This window comes from Lepidochelys olivacea (genome assembly GCF_965140295.1).
Source record: "Lepidochelys olivacea isolate rLepOli2 genome assembly, chromosome: 3".
NCBI classification, from domain to species: Eukaryota; Metazoa; Chordata; order Testudines; family Cheloniidae; genus Lepidochelys; species Lepidochelys olivacea.
Genome location: NC_140413.1, coordinates 133,067,729 through 133,087,705, shown reverse-complemented (window position 1 = coordinate 133,087,705; position 19,977 = coordinate 133,067,729). Strand labels below are relative to the sequence as shown.

The 19,977-nt window shown below is 42.9% G+C and overlaps 1 long non-coding RNA gene across 1 annotated transcript; it reads right to left on the bottom strand.

Moving 5' to 3' along the window:
- Window positions 1-7,913: 7,913 nt before the first annotated feature.
- On the bottom strand, window positions 7,914-8,646 carry LOC311518955. Its single transcript, XR_014711154.1, has 2 exons — window positions 8,549-8,646; window positions 7,914-8,303 (listed from the first exon to the last, which is right to left on the bottom strand). It is a non-coding gene; the product is annotated as an uncharacterized lncRNA (long non-coding RNA).
- Window positions 8,647-19,977: the final 11,331 nt, after the last annotated feature.

The following is a 19,977-nucleotide window of genomic DNA, read 5'->3' as shown; positions in this document are numbered from 1 at the left end:
TCTAGTCTTCTCATACTAATTGATTATGCAGAGGTACTTCCAAATGCACCCACACAATGCACTTAAAACCTTCATTGTTATGATCTTTTATTATTTCAATTTTGTTTAAAATCTTGTGTTATGACAGGGCTTGTGGAAGGTGCTGGGCTGACAGTGCTGGAAACGAATCCTCTGTCCACAGAACTCTAGTGCCTGAGTCTGCAGCCCTTGCTCATGCTGGTCCCAGGTAAAAATACCTCTCAGTGTGAGTGAGCATGGCACAGTTAGGCCTATAGTGAAGGCAATGAATGGCACTATAAGCTTCCAACACCAATGTGCTTCAAGCCTGACTTGGTGGCAGTGCCTGGACAGAGGCCACTAACTCATATCATATGGACCACTTAAAACTTTGACTTTATCCTAGGCATACATGGAGCATAATTTTTAAGCATATACAAATAGAATTGATGGCTCTCTGAGCTTCCTTTTGAGAGGGCTGCAGTTACAGACTGAACTGACAACTCTGGTGCTGTATGCATGACTCCCATCAGCGTACAGCTACAGGAACATACTAATATTACATTCTAGGGAGCTAACACAAAAACAAATCACCAGCATTTACTGAATGAGCTGTAGCTGACTACTCAGGAAGTCGGTGGTGTCTCGAAGGTAGCTGGGAGTGCTGGTAGTGTAGGGCCTGAGGAGGGAGTCTGCATAGCCAGACAATCCTGCTGTCAAGGTGCCAATGCCTGAGATGATAGGACATCCAGGATTTCCAGGTTTATGGATCTTGGGATATGTGCCAGCAATGCCCCTCTGCCATGTACATTGGCCAAACCAGACAGTCGCTACGTAAAAGAATAAATGGACACAAATCAGATGTCAAGAATGATAACATTCAAAAACCAGCCGGAGAACACTTCAATCTCTCTGGTCACTTGATTACAGACCTAAAATTACAACAAAAACACTTCAAAACCAGACTCCAACGAGAGACTGCTGAGTTGGAATTAATTTGCAAACTGGACACCATTAAATTAGGCTTGAATAAAGACTGGGAGTGGATGGGTCATTACACAAAGTAAAATTATTTCCCCATGTTTATTTTCCCCCCTACTGTTCCTCACACGTTCTTGTCAACTGCTGGAAATGGCTCACCTTGATTATCACTACAAAAGGTTTTTTTTCTCTCCTGCTGGTAATAGCTCACCTTACCTGATCCATCTCGTTACAGTGTGTATGGTAACACCCATTGTTTCATGTTCTCTGTGTATATAAAATCCCCCTACTGTATTTTCCACTGCATGCATCTGATGAAGTGAGCTGTATCTCACAAAAGCTTATGCTCAAATAAATGTGTTGGTTTCTAAGGTGCCACAAGTCCTCCTGTTCTTTTTGCCGATACAGACTAACACGGCTGCTACTCCGAAAGCAGAAACAGCTGATTTCTGTCAGCTCCTTCCAATTGTAAATGAAAGACAATGAGAAACATCAGGGAGTCACATTTCACAAGAGCCTGAAGACAGCAGGGGGCATAATTAACATTGGAATCACATCTGCGTCAAATTGAAAATTAGTAAAAATAAAGAAAACTCTCAGCTTTGCCACTTCTAAGATGAAAGGCAGCAAGTCTACTGTGCATGTTTTTTGTATTAAAATTGTTTTCTTACTACTTGTAAGATTTCAGTGAAGCACTGACGAAAATAGACAATCAATCTATTCATCCGTCTCAGGGCGTGTTTCCACCATTTGGTGTTCATATTTGTAACAAAGGATCCTGACTCTGGCTAGATGCCTAACTATCGTTTGATGATCATCTTTCAGCAGTAGCCAAAATGTCTTTTTACCATTTGCCAGAAGGTTATGATCTTTTTTATGATTAGCTGATGAAGAAGCGAATCTCACCTTAAGGAAGTGCATAGGGAACACTGGGATCTGCTCAATCCCATTGTTTTCAAATATTGGCCTCACGCCTCTGCAACTTCAGTAGGTTGAAGAGAAGTTGCATAGATATACCTAATTGGCTTCAGGGAGAGGAAGTGTGGCCAAGTGGATAGATCACTGGAAGTTAAATGGCCTGGGTTCTGTTTCTGGCTCTGCCACTGGCCTGCTGGGTGACTTTGGAAAAGTCACTTTAGCTCTGTGCCTCAGTTTCCCCAGCTGTAAAATGGGGGTGATAATACCTCCTTAGTAAACTGCTTTGAGATCTATTGATGTAAAGTGCTATATAAGTATTATTATTATTAATTATTTATTGAGATTGCACATATGTAAATGAGATGCTAATTAAGCCCCAGATAGAAGTTTATTTAATTTAAGTTTATTAATTTTGTTGATGATGCCTAAGAGGGACTGGAATTAACATCACTCACTCATAGCTGTGCTTGTTCTACAGAGCAAAAAGAAGTAAAAAGCGTTTTTAATTAATTTTTGACATTGAAATGAACAGAATGGAGTGTGGATACATAGAGCAGATCTATTGAGTACGAAGATGCTATTTGTATATAGACACTTTTCCAATTAGAATCCCACTTTAATGAAATACATATATTTCCTTCTGTCCCCCTTTTCTAAATTCTCTCTCTCAGTTGAGAGAATGCGTTATCTTCTGATCAGTGTTAAAGTCAGGGCTGTGGCAGTGTTGGCCCACATTGATTATATAGACGGGAGTCTAGCCATGCACTCTCCTTAAGAGAGAAAAGTTAGCTAACGTTTTGGGATGCATTTTTTAAAGCGACCTCTACATTTGTGTGTCACAGTTTTTACACTTGTGGTTCAGGTGATCAAAACCTGGGTGTGTACTCACAAACACCATTTAAAAAAAAAAAAAAAAGATGATACCATGGTATATAATTGAATGCTGTTTGCTAGCATAAATATGGTGTGATGCTGGCAGACCAGGTCTCACCTCATGCCAAGGCCCCTAGGTCTCAACTGAACACTAACAAATACATAGCTGTCAACCAGTCTCCCCACCTGTGTGTTGTTAACATTGTTGAAATAGATGGCAAATTTATCAGCATGTGTTTAGATTTTATGAAACGCTTGTAGAATGCTGCATGTATTAATCACACTTATGACATCTATGCCCCATGTAATAAGGCGGCAGTAAATGTTTGCATTGTAGTCCACTGTAATTGTGTAAGTCATCAAACAGGAAAGGAGAATTAATTAATGTAAAAATGCTGGCTTCCTACAGAAGGTGTTAAATCCGGCCCACCAAGAGGCCCATTGAAACCAAAGGAGCCATTGTGAAACATCAAAGAACAAAGATTTTGTTAATTGCATTCTTTCCCCACTCCTCCATGAAGAGAAAAAGCTGAGTGAACTCATCCCACCAGCGTGAACTACAGGGAAAAGGGAAGGAAAATCTCTAGCAAGGAGAAACTATCTTTATGCTGCTTGGACTGCGAGGGCACGTCTTCACTGGCAACGTTAAAGCGCTGCCGAAGAAGCGTTTTAACGTGGCTTGTGTAGTCATGGCATAGCAGCTCTAAAAAAACTGGTGCACTGTCTACACTGGCATGTTACAGCGCTGAAACTTACAGCGCTCGGGGGGGGGTGCTTTTTCACACCCCTGAGACAGTTGCAGCGCTGTAAAGTGCCAGTGTAGACAAGCCCTCAGGGGCAAAGATTACTAAGCATAAGCCAAAGAACTCGAATGCTTGACCTGGGTTAGCCCTAAAAGCCATATAGAGCTTCCTTATTAAAGAAGCTTCTATTACTTTTTGAAACTTAAGACTGGAACTCCTTTTTGTGTGTGTGTATGTATATATATATATATCTATATATGTTCACCTGCTTTAATTTTGTAAATATCTCTCATTTCTTTTTCTTCTTCTGATAAATTGTTAGATTATTATAGGCCTGGCTATAAGCATTGTCTTTAATGTAAGATCTAAAGTCCAATTGACCTACAGTAAGTGAATGTTTCTTCTTCTAATAATAATAATTAATAATTAAATAAGTACACCATATTAACATAATTATATTAATCATCATTTGGTATAATCATATTAATTATTATAAATAACAATTAATTAAATTTAATAATTAAAATATTGCATATAATAATAAGAAGAATATTTCTTCTAATAAATCTTTAGCTAGAGTATTATAGGACTGGCTACAAGCATTGTCTTTAATATAAGATCTAAAGTGCAGTTGATCTACAGTAAGTGAATATTGTTGTGATTTTCAGTGTAAGGGACCATGCATCACAAAAGGAAGCTTGCATAGGTGGCAAGATAGAAGAGTACCCAGGGGGACTGTGTGACTCCATAGTTAGGCTGTTATCGTGCCTGAGGAGTTTACACTTAATACTTGGTTGGTAAAATCTAAGTATAGAACTCACAGCCAATGTGCGGTTTGTGCCCTACTTCTTAACTGTCTTCCCTGAGATTGGTACTCATGCTCCTGAGCCACTGCAGGACAGCTTGACCCCTGGATTTGGAAGCAGAGCTGTACAGGGAAAGATAATTCCATTTAATGAAAGATTTTGATATTTCAAAAGTTGGATTTGCTTTTTAAACCAAAATATTTGAAATTTGCCATGAAAAGAGGTGGAGCCCCAGAGCCACACATCCTGGGAGCGCTGGGATCTCCACAGAGGCCACTCAAGACAATCTGCCATCCTTCAGTATGCCACTCCCCTTCTCATAGGTCTAGTGCAGCAAGTTTGGCCCAGTCACCCCTCCATCATGACAGAGGGACGGCTTGAGTGAATGGTATTGCGACCCAGCGCTTGGGGTTGTAACACCACTCAAATATGGCCTGGCCACCCCACTGTCCTAGGTTGCCTATAGCTAGAGGAGCCTCTGGGTTCCCAACTCTGAGGCAATCCAGTAGGCGGGCTGCTAAGGGGCCAGGTGGGCAAGTTGACAGGAAATCAGACAGGATTCCATCAGATATCTCTCTCGTCTTTGTCGGAATTTGTTGAAAATGAACCATCTCCATAAAAAGATGTGATACCAATAAAAATGTTTCATCAGAATTTTTCCTGCTATCTCTACTTAGGATCAAGCAATACTTGGTCATCCAAAATTATAACACAAAACCTGGAGCCTCCAATTTGTGAGCGTGCAGACTCAGAAACTTTAAGACCTTTTGGAAAATGTGGGTCCTTTAAGATCTGCTGCAGTTTTTCTATCATGTAAGAACAGAGAAGAACCCAATTTGGAACATGTGTTCCTTCACTTCTCACTGTAAAGGGGAAGAGCTCAGATTTGTATCTCGGCATTCAAACCTACTTCTATAATTTCAACTCTGGATTTGAGCCAAAGGAAGAAAGGGCATAATTTCCAGTTGTCATTTGGATGTAATTGAAATCCCAATAGAAACAATTACATCTACAAGGTTTCAACCCAAGATGGTGGGAGAACAGCTTATAAGATTACAGTGTCATCGAATGTGAACCCAAATAACAGAATAAAGCTATTAAAGATCTGAAAAGTGGATTCAATTCAGAGGAGATTTGTAGTGAAAATTACATGCTGGTAAGTAGGCATGAGGCTTAGGACTTTCTACAGGGTGGAGTAATGAGCACTACAAGGTCTAATTTCTAAAGCGCACAAATGTGCGGTGCATGAATTGTTTCACACAGACCCCGCTGGTGTGCATTAAAAGCTCCCAAGTGCACTTTAACATAGTGTGTGTACACTAAAGCGCACTAGGGAACTTTTCATGTGCACCACCATGCTCTACGTCAGGGGTCGGCAACCTATGGCACGTTTCAGAGTAACAGCCATGTTAGTCTGGATTCGCAAAAAGAAAAGGAGGACTTGTGGCACCTTAGAGACTAACCACTTTATTTGAGCATAAGCTTTCGTGAGCTACAGCTCACTTCGTCAAATGCATAAAAGTGGAAAATGCAGTGAGGATGTTTTTATACACACAGATCATGAAAAGTGTGCCAAAGACGGCATGCAAGCCGATTTTTAATGGCACGCTGCTGCCTGTCAGGTCCCAGCCGCCGGCCCCCGCTCAACCGGCTGCCGAACTCAGGGCGGGACCCCGGCAGGCAGCAGCATGCCATTAAAAATCCTGCCGGCCCCAGCCCGCTCTTCTCCACCCCCACCCCCCCAGGGGCAGGGTGAAGAAGCTTGGTCCTGCTGGCTGCTGCTGCAGGGCAGGCAAGGTCCCCTCCTCCCCTGCCATGCTGGGTTTCTGCCCCTCCTCCTCTCCCTCCCTGCGGTCGATCAGCTGATGGCCCTTGCAGGGGAGGGGGAGAAGTGGAGCGGCAGCACGCTCACTGCTCCAGGGAGGAGGCGGAGAAGAGGTGGGGACCTGGCCTTGGGGAAGGGGGAGGAATCAGGGCATATCCCCTCCAGCCTCCTGCTGTGAGCCGCTCTGGGCAGGGGGCTGGTAGCATCCCCATGACCCTAGCCCACACCCACATCCCCAGCCCTCTGCCCTGACCCCTGCACCCCCCCCCATGACCCAAGCCCTTTGCCCTGACTCCTGCACCCTCCTCACACCCCCCAGCCTCCTGCCCTGACGCCTGCACCCCCCACACATACCCAGCCTCCACATGCCCTGACTCCTGCACACCCCTCATATACCCCCAGCCCTCTGCCCGACTCCTGCACCCCCCTCATACATCCCCAGCCGTCTGCCCTGACCTCTGCACGCCCCCACGCTCCCAGCCTTTACTCCAGCACCCCACACACATACCCAGCCCCCCCACACCCTATGCCCTGACTCCTGCACCCTCCTCACACACCCCCAGCCTCCTGCCCTGACTCCAGCACCCCCCCACCCCATGCCCCTGACTCTTGCACCACACCCTGAGCACCAAACAGGAGCTCCTGCACCATCCCCCCCCACATTCCTGCCTGCACCCCTCGCACCAAATGGGAGCTGCTCAGGTAAGCATTCCACATCCAAACCTCCTGCCCCAACCCTGAGTCCCCTCCCTCATTCTAGCTCCTGGCCAGACCCTACACCCCAACCCCCAGCCTGCTCCTTCACCCCCAGCCCTGTGCTCAGCGCACTCCCACCCTCAGCTCAGTGCAGAGAGAGAGGAAGAGAATGGGCTAGAACCAAGGAGAAGGTAGGTACCCACTCTATGTGGGCAGGGCCGGGATCTCAGACAGGCAGCGGGCTGAGTGGGGCTGGCAGCCGGGACCCTGGCTGGCAGGAGCCAGAGGACTGAACCCCAAACCGGCAGCGGGCTGAGTGGCAGTGGGCTGAGCCGCTCAGCCCGCTGCCGGTCTGGGGTCTTGACTGCCGGCCCCGCTCAGCCCGCTGCCAGTCTGGGGTTCTGGCTGCCAGCCCCTTGCCAGCCAGGGTCCCGGGCCACAGGCCCTGCTCAGCCTGCTGCCGGCCTAGGTGAACGGAACCCCAGGCTGGCAGCGGGCTGAGCAGGCCGGTGGTGTAAGATCAGCATTTTAATTTAATTTTAAATGAAGCTTCTTAACCATTTTGAAAACCTTGTTTACTTTACATATGACACTAGTTTCGTTATACAATATATAGACTTAGAGAGAGACCTTCTAAAAAACTTTAAAATGTATTACTGGCACGCGAAACCTTAAATTAAAGTGAATAAATGAAGACTCGGCCCACCACTTCTGAAAGGTTGCCGACTCCTGCTCTACATGGACCAATTAACGCACAACACGTTAGTGCACTTTAAAAATCACACGCTGTCGCGCGCATTGCTGCTCCAGGTAGACAAGCCCTTAGGTAAGTAAATCTAAGGGAGTTCTGAAGCCTAAGGTATTGTAATGTACTCAATGAAGAGGCCAGAAGACGGTGTAACCTTTGGGTGGGCCAGAGTTCACTTCATTTCCCATCTCCAATCCTTTAAAAAAAACAAAAAACACCCATAGAAAGTAGCTGGAGACTCAGAAGTCAGTCGAAGGATTTTCAGCAAGGATTACAGGGGATCAACCTCCCCACATTCAAGTCCCAAAAGGAACTAAAGCCTTGAATTTAATTAAATAACTTTATAAAATCTTATGATAAAGAAACAAATAATAATCTAATTTTACAGCGTAACGTGGCTATTTTATAATCCACAGAGATTGCCTTCACAGTTATACATAAACATAAATAAAACAAATTAAAATATGTACAGTTCCGTCCCCACAGAAACACAGTGAGAAAAAATGAAAAGTTCCCAAAAGCTTAGGTTTTGTTCACCTAAGTCTCAGTTAGAGCTATCCAGTCTGCTGAGTCTAAAACAACATCTTCCCTCCACTTGCTTGTAGGCCTCTTCAGTTGGAATCCAGGCAGACTCTTCCTCTGCTGAAATCACTGCTAGCCAGTCAGCTGCCTGATTATCCAACCACGCAGTTAAGTGTATAGATTTAAAGAAAACCCTGTTACAAGAAAATACAAAACGGAGAATAGCAAACTAGCAATGACTCTTTCCCCATTACTACACTTAAAGAAAAGCTGGTGACTCAGACTAGCTGAGACAACTTAACTAGAACAGTTTGGCTAAAATCAAAACAACATTCAAAGCGTACAATTAAAATAGAAGTGATTTTTCCCTCCCAATTTCCCCTGGCTATAATTAGCACTGCCCATGCTTCCCCCTTAGAGAGTTAACAATATCACTAACCTGCTGCAAAATGCTTCAGAGTTAAGGACAACAGCCTGCTTCCGGCTCCTGGGCTCAGCTTCTCCCAGCTCACACAGGGCATATGGCCTTCTGCAAAGCAGCTGCCCTGACTGCTTGCCCTCAGGGCATCTGACCCCCAGCAACAAGGAACCAACTGAAGCAGACCCAAAACTACCGTTACAAAATTCTAAGCAGTCTGATATTTTTTTGTACAGGTTTTGTTTACAATGTCAATTTTTAATAGACCCAAATGTGGAAAATAAAAATAATAATAATAAAAAAACCATGACCCAGACACAACTCACTCCTGCCTCCCCCCAATGGGTCTCTTAAAGAGATATCTCCCTATTAAGTACATGGGTTACAATGGCATAAATTACACCTCCTTCAATCTGACTTGCTCATCCTGACTTAACATCGCATATTATGCTCGTCCTGATTCTGATCTCACTCACACCAGTTCACACTGGTGTGGCTCCACTAATTTCAGTGGAGCTCCTGCTGATTTGCATAAGGTTAAAAATGTAAAATTAGTGTCACAGACTTGCTTCTGGATTTGGCCTACTGTATCATTAGTCCGTCTCTAGAAATTGTGTACATGTGCGTAATTGTGAAATCTTTATATACACAACACTCAGGCATACCCATATTAAATTGGAGTTCATTTAGCAGATTCTCACACGGCTGATTTGAGAAAGTTTGCATTCCTTCCTAAACCTTCTGGTCAGCAAAATTGTACATTGTTTCTGGGGAACAAAAATTAAATGGACTAGAGATGATTACAAAAATTGTGGCTACAATTAAGGGGGGATGGTTGATAGCAAATGGAGAAGCACTTGAGGATATTAGCACACACGTAAATCATTAGGAGAAATAATTAAGCTTTCTATTGCAGCAAACATTCTAAATCTCTCAGGTATTGAAGAATAATGTGCGATTTAGCATCTTTTTCTTGTTTCAGAGCATATTATTCATTCTTGCTTACCCAAATGTTATGTAAAAAAGCAATCATTTGAAATCTGTAAGAGAATGATGAATCATGACTCAAATGAGATGGAAAAACAATCTGCTGCCCCTGAGAGTGTTTTCCACAAATATTATTTTTTATTTTTAAAAGGGAAATTTCTCCAGATCCAATAACAGCATGTTTTGCAGCTAAATGGGTTGATTTGCATATTGCAGCATAACAAAAATAAAACAGTCTCATTTTCCTTGGCTGAAAGACTATCTCAAGGGCTGCATTCCTTTGCAATATCTCTTTGTTGTTGCATTTGTTTTCTCTCTTCAGGATACTTTTTCCTTCTCTCTGCCCAATCAGGAGAGTGTACTCCTGGTTTTTCAGGATCCTGTGCCTGTCATTTGTTTCCACCTGCTCTCCCTTATGCTGAAGGATCTTTCTGCTAGAGAGAAAAAGAATAGATGGACTCTTCAGTAATGCCTAAGTGACCAAGGCACACAAGTTAAACTGAAATTCAGTGGTACTAGTGTTTCTGAGTCTCTTTGGTGATTGATGAATATCTAATAGGTCCTAGACTTTTAAAATGTTGTCCCCTGTTTGTTTGTTACAAATCTAGAAATTGCATTTTGTCACTGCTCTAAAAGGCTACTACTCACAGAATTGCACTCATGGATTTTTAAACTCTGTGCAAATGTAGATAATCAGGTCTATGCACCTTTTTCTGCACCCTCTCCTAAATGAGTGGAGATATAGCTTACATCAACATTTGGACTCAAAGGGCTGATTCCCAGCTTGCGTAGATGCACCCACCCACACTAGGTCTGTCTGAGGTAGCGCCTAAAAATAGCAATGTATCTGCAGCAGCAAGGGGGCCACTTGGGCTAGCCACTCTGAATACAATAATGCCCGACATCCTGTGTGTGCATTTGGGTGGCTAGCCGGAGCCAGTGCCTACGGGGCCACAGACATGCTGTTATTTTCAGGTGCTAGCTCTTGCAGAGCTAACTAGCCTGGGTACACTACACAAGCTGGGAATCACCCCTCCCAGCTCAAATGTAGACATACCCTACAAAATATTGCATTTCATGAAAGGGTATCAATAGTTTTGTTAGCTAAGTATCTCTTGGGCCTAGGATTTGCAGAAGGACCTTTACACAGCTCAAGTAGTAATATCTCACCTAGATAAAGTGTCGCATACGCATATAGTAGCTGTCTTCGATTGGACTCACAGAGATACAAATTGCATTAAAAGTATATGAACAATGTAGCCTGGGATGAAACAAGTGTACCTGGCATAAATAACAGGTTCTTTATTCAGGTGGCTACTTACAGTTAATTAAAGAAGATGAAATTGGGGAAGCACACACATAAAGTTTATGAACCTTAGTTAAAACAGACAAATAATAGAAATCATAGGAAAAACAATATGCATAAATATTAGAATAAGTACCGTCAAGTTGTGTCCTGCATTGTTTATACTTATAGTCTTATATTCTGCATACCTACAACCTCATCGAGACCATTAGAAACAAAGATGGAAGAAAAAGTAAGTGGAGATCATCCCAAGAGGAAGGTGCCGAGACAGTCTTCCTGCCCAGGTTTCAGAGTAGCAGCTGTGTTAGTCTGTATCCGCAAAAAGAAAAGGAGGACATGTGGCACCTTAGAGACTAACAGATTTATTTGAGCATAAGTTTTCGTGAGCTACAGCTCACTTCATTGAATGCATCCGATGAAGTGAGCTGTAGCTCACGAAAGCTTATGATCAAATAAATTTGTTAGTCTCTAAGGTGCCACAAGTCCTCCTCTTCCTACCCAGTTGTCCCATGTTGTTGTCCGGTTGTTACAGATGAGTTTGACAACCTATTCCACCTTTTCCCATTATACCCATATACATCTGGGACTATATCTGATGAAGTCAAGTCTCAGACCTTCATTCATATTTGGTATTCTGAGAGATCAGTTTTAGGATTTTTTCTCCATGTGTAGTGTTCCTCTTGACCATAATTCCATTTCCAGCAGTTAACCCAACCATTTGTGTCAGTTTCTTTCCCAATAGTTTTGAGACAACAATGAGATTAGCTCTTAGTACAAATAGCCCCTAAGATGCTACCATCATTTATGGTTTACCTGTTCATCTCTAAATGCATGGCTAAACTATCACAAGACACATATTACAAAATTTTATAACCTTAGGTCAAGCTTGTATCATTCCATAATCTTTGGTCAAGCACATAACACTCATGCTATTTTATACCAAGTGCCAACTTCTTCTAGGCCTAATTCTAAGCTCTTAACACTTAATACTTAAGACCTATAGCCAAGCCTATTTGTAATACATATATTTTAGTTCTTCTGCTTGCTGTTACTGCTTCCATTATTTTTTCTGTAAACATGCTTAGCAGATAGGTTATATTTTACCCAAAACTATAGACCCTCCAAGTTCAGGTCAGGGGTCAATGTTCAACACCAACATACTGTTTCGGATCTCAGCAGGAAGATTTGAAAAGTTACCCACAGGAGCCATATGGTAAAGGGCCTGCAAATGTAAAACTTAAATCTCATAACACTTTGGTCAATAGTTTTATTGAACACAACATTAATATAGAGGTGTTTCTTATGCAAATATGCCACTGCAGTAGTTCTGTTGTTCACTTACTCTTTACCTGAAATTGTACGCCATGCACGCACAATAAGCCATACTTTGGCAGCTATAGATTGTGCCCATATATTGTAGATGTGTGGCTCAAAATATTAAATCCATGTCAAGATACAGTAATCATTTAATTCCTTTAAAATGAAAAGATGTTTAAATATAATGCTTTAGCTTTACGAGTAAAATTTCTATCATCAATCACTCCGCATAAACTGCATTAGGTACAGTTACTGCTACTTGAGGGCAAACAAGTTATCATGCTTTTAAGACAATGAAAAGGGTTTACAGTATATCACAAATGTCTGACGTTTCTGTACTTGTTTTTAGAGGGAAGAAGTAAAATGTGAACCAAACATATGTAATGTGACACAAAGAGCACATAGTGTGTGTGTAACAGAGGAGTGTGGAGAGCCAGTTGGCCTAGTGGTTGGAAGCTTCCTGCTTCTGTGGTCAAGGTGCCTCAGTCTTTAAGGCAGGCGGATTAGGGGCCCAGGCCCTCCTACTCTACTGGATCCCAGCCCAGGGCTCTGTGTAAGTCACCCTGAGTAGGGGACCTCCCAGCTGGGAGTCTATGTTCACTGCTCTGGGTTACTTCCTACTATAGCCCTTCAATTTGGGGCGTCGCCTGTATGGTCCAAGTTCCTGTGGTGCCTTGTCCCCTCATGGACCATGGGAGGCACCCTGCTGTTGTCCCAGGTTCCTCTGGGCCAGGGAGCCATAAGTTTGACAGGGCCAGAACCCCCACAAGGTCTCTGCACTTTGGTCACCCGGGTTCCTCCGAGGCCAGGTGTTCCTAGGCCTCTTTCTATGTCTCCTTCAGCCAGGGAGACACTGCTTGGTCCCTGGTGGCTGCCTCAGCCAGCAGGCTAGTGATCCTTCCCTCAGGTAGAGAGGCAGCTAATTCCTAGCTCTTCGCCACTCAGCCCCAAACTGAGCCAGGCAACCTCCTTTTCTCTCCCCGCCAGGCCTGGCAGAGGCTGCATTTATAATGGGGTAGGGCTAGCTGGACCCGAGGGCTTTCCCTAACCCCTGCCATGTTGGTGGGGGGTTCCTCTGCTTCATCACAGTATGATCAACTCTAGGAAGAGAATCATTTGTTTGAAGTGTTTGGGTGCTCTGGTTTATGTTTTTCATGGATTTATTTTCTAACGTGTAAGAAAGCCATTTAATGGGGCCAAACCAACACATGATCTGACTTCTCATGACATTTTAGATCCCTGACGGTGGAAATACTAGGAAAAGATTAGGTCTTGCATTATCAGCCATAAATGGCTTCATGAACGGAAAACAAACCCACCAATGACAAACAAACCCAAATTCAGAGATGCTGGAGTTTATTTGGCTTCCTGAAGAACACGAATGCACAGCCCTTGGGCTTGTATGTGTGAAGGACTGACTTCTGTGGAACATTTGACTTGCATCTGAGAGAATGTTTCCATACACAAAGAGCAAGATGCACAGTCTAAAAATTTGATTTACTTTAGAATAAAGAAAACAACTGGAAGAGAGACCAAAAATAAAATCTCAGTGAGAGAGCAGAGTGTGTCTGCAAAGTTGCAGAGGCTCTGAGGACAAAACCTTTGGTCCCTATGCAGAGAGTTGGAGATTTTAGAAACAGAAAGATACAGTATACAGGAAACAAAGCCTTCACAGTTTGAAGCTACTATTAATCTCAAAATCACAGGAAAGGCTTCATGCACAGTATATGTCTGATCAAAGTCATAATTATGCACCTAATTATGTGTGCTGGAAGAACAAAACCTGCAAAATCGTTTCACAGTCATTCTATTTCTTTCCTATATCACCTTCCTGTGATTTTTGGAAGCTCTAGCTTTATATGTTTTCCCTTTTAACTTACTCTTCGGTGGCTGTGGCTGAACAAAAGGCAATGAAGAGAACGAAATTTAGTAAAAGAAAATGTAGCTGTTGGCTGTCCAGCTAGTTAGTAAATATAAACCACTAGATATAGCACGGTAGCTGTGTAGCAAGGTAGTGCCAAGTCACTAGTCCCGTATGGCCAGGCCTTAAAGTAAGATCCTTAATGTAAAATGACTTTCATACACTAGCAGTGTTTTCTCCCCAATGCATGCCTAACAGTTCATGCAGTGACGCCATTCTACCAGCCGTGATGAACAAATTCCAGTGAGGGGAGACAAGTGAAGCTGCAGTATCATGTAGGCACTAACAACCACAGCATTGAAGGGGTACAACAATGTCTCATCTCCTTAGAGAGACAGAGTCTGAACCGCTGTTTGATTTCTGACGTTTGTGACTTTGTCCTCACCCACAACTATTTCACATTTGGGGACAATGTATACCTTCAAGTCAGCGGCACTGCTATGGGTACCCGCATGGCCCCACAATATGCGAACATTTTTATGGCTGATTTAGAACAATGCTTCCTCAGCTCTCATCCCCTAAGACTCCTACTCCACTTGTGCTACATTAATGACATCTTCATCATCTGGACCCATGGAAAAGAAGCCTTTGAGGAATTCCACCATGATTTCAACAATTTCCATCCCACCATCAACCTCAGCCTAGACCAATCCACACAAGCAGTCCATTTTCTGGACACTACTGTGCTAATAAGCGATGGTCACATAAACACCACCCTATACCAGAAACCTACTGACCGCTATACTTACCTACATGCCTCCAGCTTCCATCCAGGACACACCACATGATCCATTGTCTACAGCCAAGCTCTAAGATACAACCACATTTGCTCCAATCCCTCAGACAGAGACAAACACCTACAAGATCTCTATCAAGCATTCTTAAGACTACAATACCCACCTGCGGAAGTGAAGAAACAGATTGACAGAGCCAGAAGAGTACCCAGAAGTCACCTACTACAGGACAGGCCCAACAAAGAAAATAACAGAATGCCACTAGCTGTCACCTTCAGCCCCCAACTAAAACCTCTCCAGTGCATCATCACAGATTTACAACCTATCCTGAAAAACAATCCCTCACTCTCACAAATCTTGGGAGACAGACAGCCCCCAAACTTGAAGCAAATACTCTCCAGTGACCACACACCACACAACAAAAACACTAACCCAGGAACCTATCCTTGCAACAAAGCCTGATGCCAACTCTGTCCACATATTTATTCAAGTGACACCATCATAGGACCTAATCACATTAGCCACACCATCAGGAGCTTGTTTACCTGCACATCTACCAATGTGATATGTGCCATCATGTGCCAGCAATGCCCCTCTGCCATGCACATTGGCCAAACCGGACAGTCTCTACGCAAAAGAATAAATGGACACAAATCTGACATCAGGAATTGTAACATTTAAAAACCGGTAGGAGAACACTTCAACCTCTCTGGCCACTCAGTAAAAGATTTAAGGGTGGCAATTTTGCAACAGAAAAGCTTCAAAAACAGACTCCAACGAGAAAATGCTGAGCTTGAATTAATATGCAAACTAGATACCATGAACTTGGGTTTGAATAGAGACTGGGAGTGGCTGGGTCATTATACATATTGAATCTATTTCCCTAAGTTAAGTATCCTCACACCTGCTTGTCAATTGTCTAAATGGGCCATTTTGATTATCACTACAAAAGTTTTTTTCTCCTGCTGATAATAGCTCATCTTAACTAATTAGCCTCTCACAGTTTGTATGGCAACTTCCAACTTATCTGTATGTATATATATATATATATCTTCTTCCTGTGTGTTCCATTCTATGCATCCGATGAACTGGGCTGTAGCCCACGAAAGCTTATGCTCTAATAAATTTGTTAGTCTCTAAGGTGCCACAAGTACTCCTGTTCTTTTTGTGGATACAGACTAACACAGCTGCTACTCTGATACCTGAAAGTGTGTTATGTATGAGTTCTTCTAGCAACAAAACTCACATACACGTACTTGCCCATCAGACACAATAGAGTCTGTTTATTTCTGGGACTATGTGCATAATCATAGCTCTACTATTATGGCTTCTTGTCCATAGTAACATCCACTGACAGGAGTGAGACTATGCAGTGTGTTCAAGAGAGAACCCTGCCAGGACTGGCTATTAATTCAATAGCATGTACTCGTTTAACAATTGAAGGCTTTTCGCTGCAGGGTGCCACTTATCTGAAGTGACCTACTTGCTCACTGCTTTGAATACTGCATCAGGTTGCATAGGATAATTCATGGTATGAGTCCTGGTCCTGCTGGGCAGTTTTGTGAATTAATGGGTTTGGCTGGGAGATCAACTGTGGTGTGATGGGCAGTGGGGGAGTGCAAGAGCATTCTGATAATGAATGAGACATACACACGTGTTACGTGAATGGAAGGGGTAAAGATCGCAAGTAACTAGAGGTTATCCTGTGATCAGAATTTTCCTTCCATACTGCCTGGTAATTCTGCCAGGAAGGCACAAGCAGGGTACAGCACCACCAAGTAAATTGATCTGAGAAGAAAACAAGAAAGTTACACCCTCCTGAGCTGGGGGTGGGATCCAGATGAGATCAGGCCCATCCATCAAAACTCAAACATAGACTGGTGTTAAAGGAAGTAACTGTATGGATGGGGCAGGGGGAGAGGCTACATTAATCATAATACATGTTCTCTCTCATTTCAATTGGGGATTGGTCCTGCTTTGAACAGGGGGTTGGACTAGATGACCTCCAGAGGTCCCTTCCAACCCTGATATTCTATGATTCTATGTAGTGTCTGGTCTTAGGCCAGTGCAACATGTGCAGTAACATGACATGCGTTCTTGCACCCCTTATACATAAATGGTTGTACTGATTGCTTTGCCAGCCAGTTGGCTGCCCTTTACAATTGTTGCATGTTTTTTGAAAGGTTGGACCTACAATACATAGGGCAGAAAAATTCCATGAACCAGTGCCGGTAGGCTTAAGATTGAGCCCTACTGCTCAAAGTCTCTGCTAGTCCGTTCTAGGTCTGGTAAGCAGGACTTTAACATTCTATCTATTTAAGATGGATGAACCAGTTCAAATAAAATGAGAGCAAAATCAAACCTTTGCCTAAAGCCTAAACCATAATCTTTTTTGAGTTTTCAAATGTTTAGCTAATTATTTTCAGTTTCAGAAGTCTGCCTTTCTGGTGCCAGCCAGAATCAGAAGCACAAAGGCTACAAATGTCAGAGCAAAGCCAAGTCTAATGCAATTTCCAGCCCAATATTGCTGATCCAAAAGCCTTGTCTAAGCCTCTGAACTTTCCATGCATGTCCAAACTGAACTGTTTGTACAGCTCCTAGGACAATGGGCATCAGATCCTGAGCTGGGCATCTGATCTGAGACTGCAATAAATATTATTAATAAAAATTAGCTTCCTATTGAGAATCAATAAATACTCTATATTGCTATTCATGTTTGGATGGTATATGTATTTAGTAGTCCTAAGACTGGGGGAAATGTAGAACTTGGAATCTGAATATGAACCTATTTACACACCTCTCTATCTGCGGTTTCTTCTGTGGCTGCGTATTGCTCTCAATGATCTTTGAATTAAGTTCCTGGTGGTGATGATGCTTCCCTTTTTCTGGGGCTTGTTGCCATTGCTAGGGATGAATGAACTGAACATTAGTGGTGAGAGGACCTAGCAAGGGTTGGTTAATGTAAACTGCACAAACTAGATCTGGCAGAGTCTACTGACAGAGGCTGCCACTGAGCCAGTCCCTGAAGGTTCACTTGGAAGTTGAGAATCCACTGAATTCCTGCAAGCTGTAATTCAGCATTTAGCTCCTTTTGTTCATCTTATTAAAAAATCTGGAATTGGGATGGTTCAAAATGCTTTCACTGAAATCTGATTAGCTCCTTTGGAGCTGCTGAGTTTTCACGGGAGGGTCTGATGCACTGTTTGCTACCTCCATGGATCAGTGATTAGACTGATAGACAGGGCTGCTGTATGGTGAACCAAATTCTACACTTTACTGAAGACTATGGGCTTATTATCATATGCAGAAAACAGTCCTATGCCCAGTAGCAAGATGAGATTAGGTATGAGGGCTTCTCACATCCTTCCTGCCCCTGTGCAATGGAATTGCACCAGTCCCATTGGGGCAGGACCTTTCTCACCCTCAGAGCTGGGAGTAGAACTGACACCTAATTACTATTGCCCCAAACATGAATTAGCAATGGAGAAGCTGACAGGTTATCTTGTTCATCATGATGCTGATTCAAGATTCTCCCCTAAAATGTATTCGCTTGGGCTCTGTATATTCCAGTTGTAAATGACTTGATCAGCCGGGCTGCCACCCGTGGGAAATTGTTCAATAATCAAACAGATTTCACCTCAGGATTTTTCCCCCTGTTATCTAGCCACATTTTCCTTTCCTTTCAGAATGACTGTTTTTATGGCTGAGTTCTATTGTAACATTTGGACCATAACAGATTGCAATGGCTACCCTGAGAGATACTGATCTCTCAAAGCCCTACCCGTGAAAGGAGTACTGTAATGTCTTGAGGATGAGCTCATAAAGACTAAGGACCAGATCCTCAGCTGGTGTAAATCAGCATGGCTCCACTGAAATTAATGACGCTATGCTGATTAACACCAGCTGCGAATATGGGCCTGAGTCTTAGATTCCCTTGTTTATCTTGGTTGTATTTTTCTCTTTGTTTTGGCGAATACATTTAACTTGGTGTTCTCTGGAACTCACTTCAGTAATTCTCAGTTACTAGCAACAGTTGGGTTATCCTAAAATAAACAGGACAGAAGTTCACCAGAGCTTCAATTACTAATATTTTTTCTTAAAATCATGTTCAGTACCCTTCTTTCTCTTCTCCCCCGCACTCCCCGGTACTTCCCTTATGCCGATGCCTCTGGAAAACATTAGAAGACACAATGTTTTTTTATTCTGCGCCTATTAGCTTTCACTGTACATGCAGTAATCATCTTTCTAAGATAAACTGCTGTCAGCATCACTGGCCAGTTTCACTAAGGATAGCTAGAGACAGTGATATAGGATGCTGAGTAGAAAGCTGTCCCCACAATGCCTCCTCTCTTACCAGGGAAATATACCAGGAATAACAAAAATGATAAAACAGAGAACTGGCTTTTACAGAAGGTATCTGCAAGGAGGGTGTCCTAGTGGAGTGAATAAGATCATTTAGCACTGCTCTTTGCTGTGGAGGGCTTGGATAAGGACTCTTCTTCCCCAAAACAAAAGATTGTGTCACATGCAGAGATAGCTACAGTGATATCTACTGAGAGAGCAATACACACACACACAGGGCTGATGTTAGCTGATTCCTTTATTAGAGCAACAGACAGTTCTTAGGGGAGGAGAGGAATGTACACTCTTCATTCCCATTGTTTGACTTTTATGCCTATTAGTATGGACAAGGACACTGCTAATTAACTGCAGACTAACTGTCCCTCTGATGAACTCAGCAAACTGCTCTCTGGCTATAATGAGAGATCGTGCCTTCGTGGCCAATAAAGATATTGATTTTTTTCCCCAAACTTCCTTTCTAAACACAAATAACCAAAAAGCATAATTCCAGCAAGGCTAGTGACCCTTTACTGATTTATCAGAGGGTCTTTTGGTGACCACCAGTTTGCAGAGAAACCTGGAGCAATCCCCAGCGAGCTCTATCTGAGCTTGAAGACATCTTTTGCTTCTGGGCTCTCTTTATCTTTTTTGTTTTTTCTCTCCATATTCTATCCCAGTAATAATTTTGTTCTCTCTTCAATGGCAACAGAGCAAAAAGTTATGATTATCACATTCATAAAGTATTATTGACATCCTTGTTTTGTGCTGCCTGAGCAGGGGCTAAGGATCTGGTCCCATATCTATAGAAAGTGGATAGAAATATTGACCTCCTGAATAAGGGTGT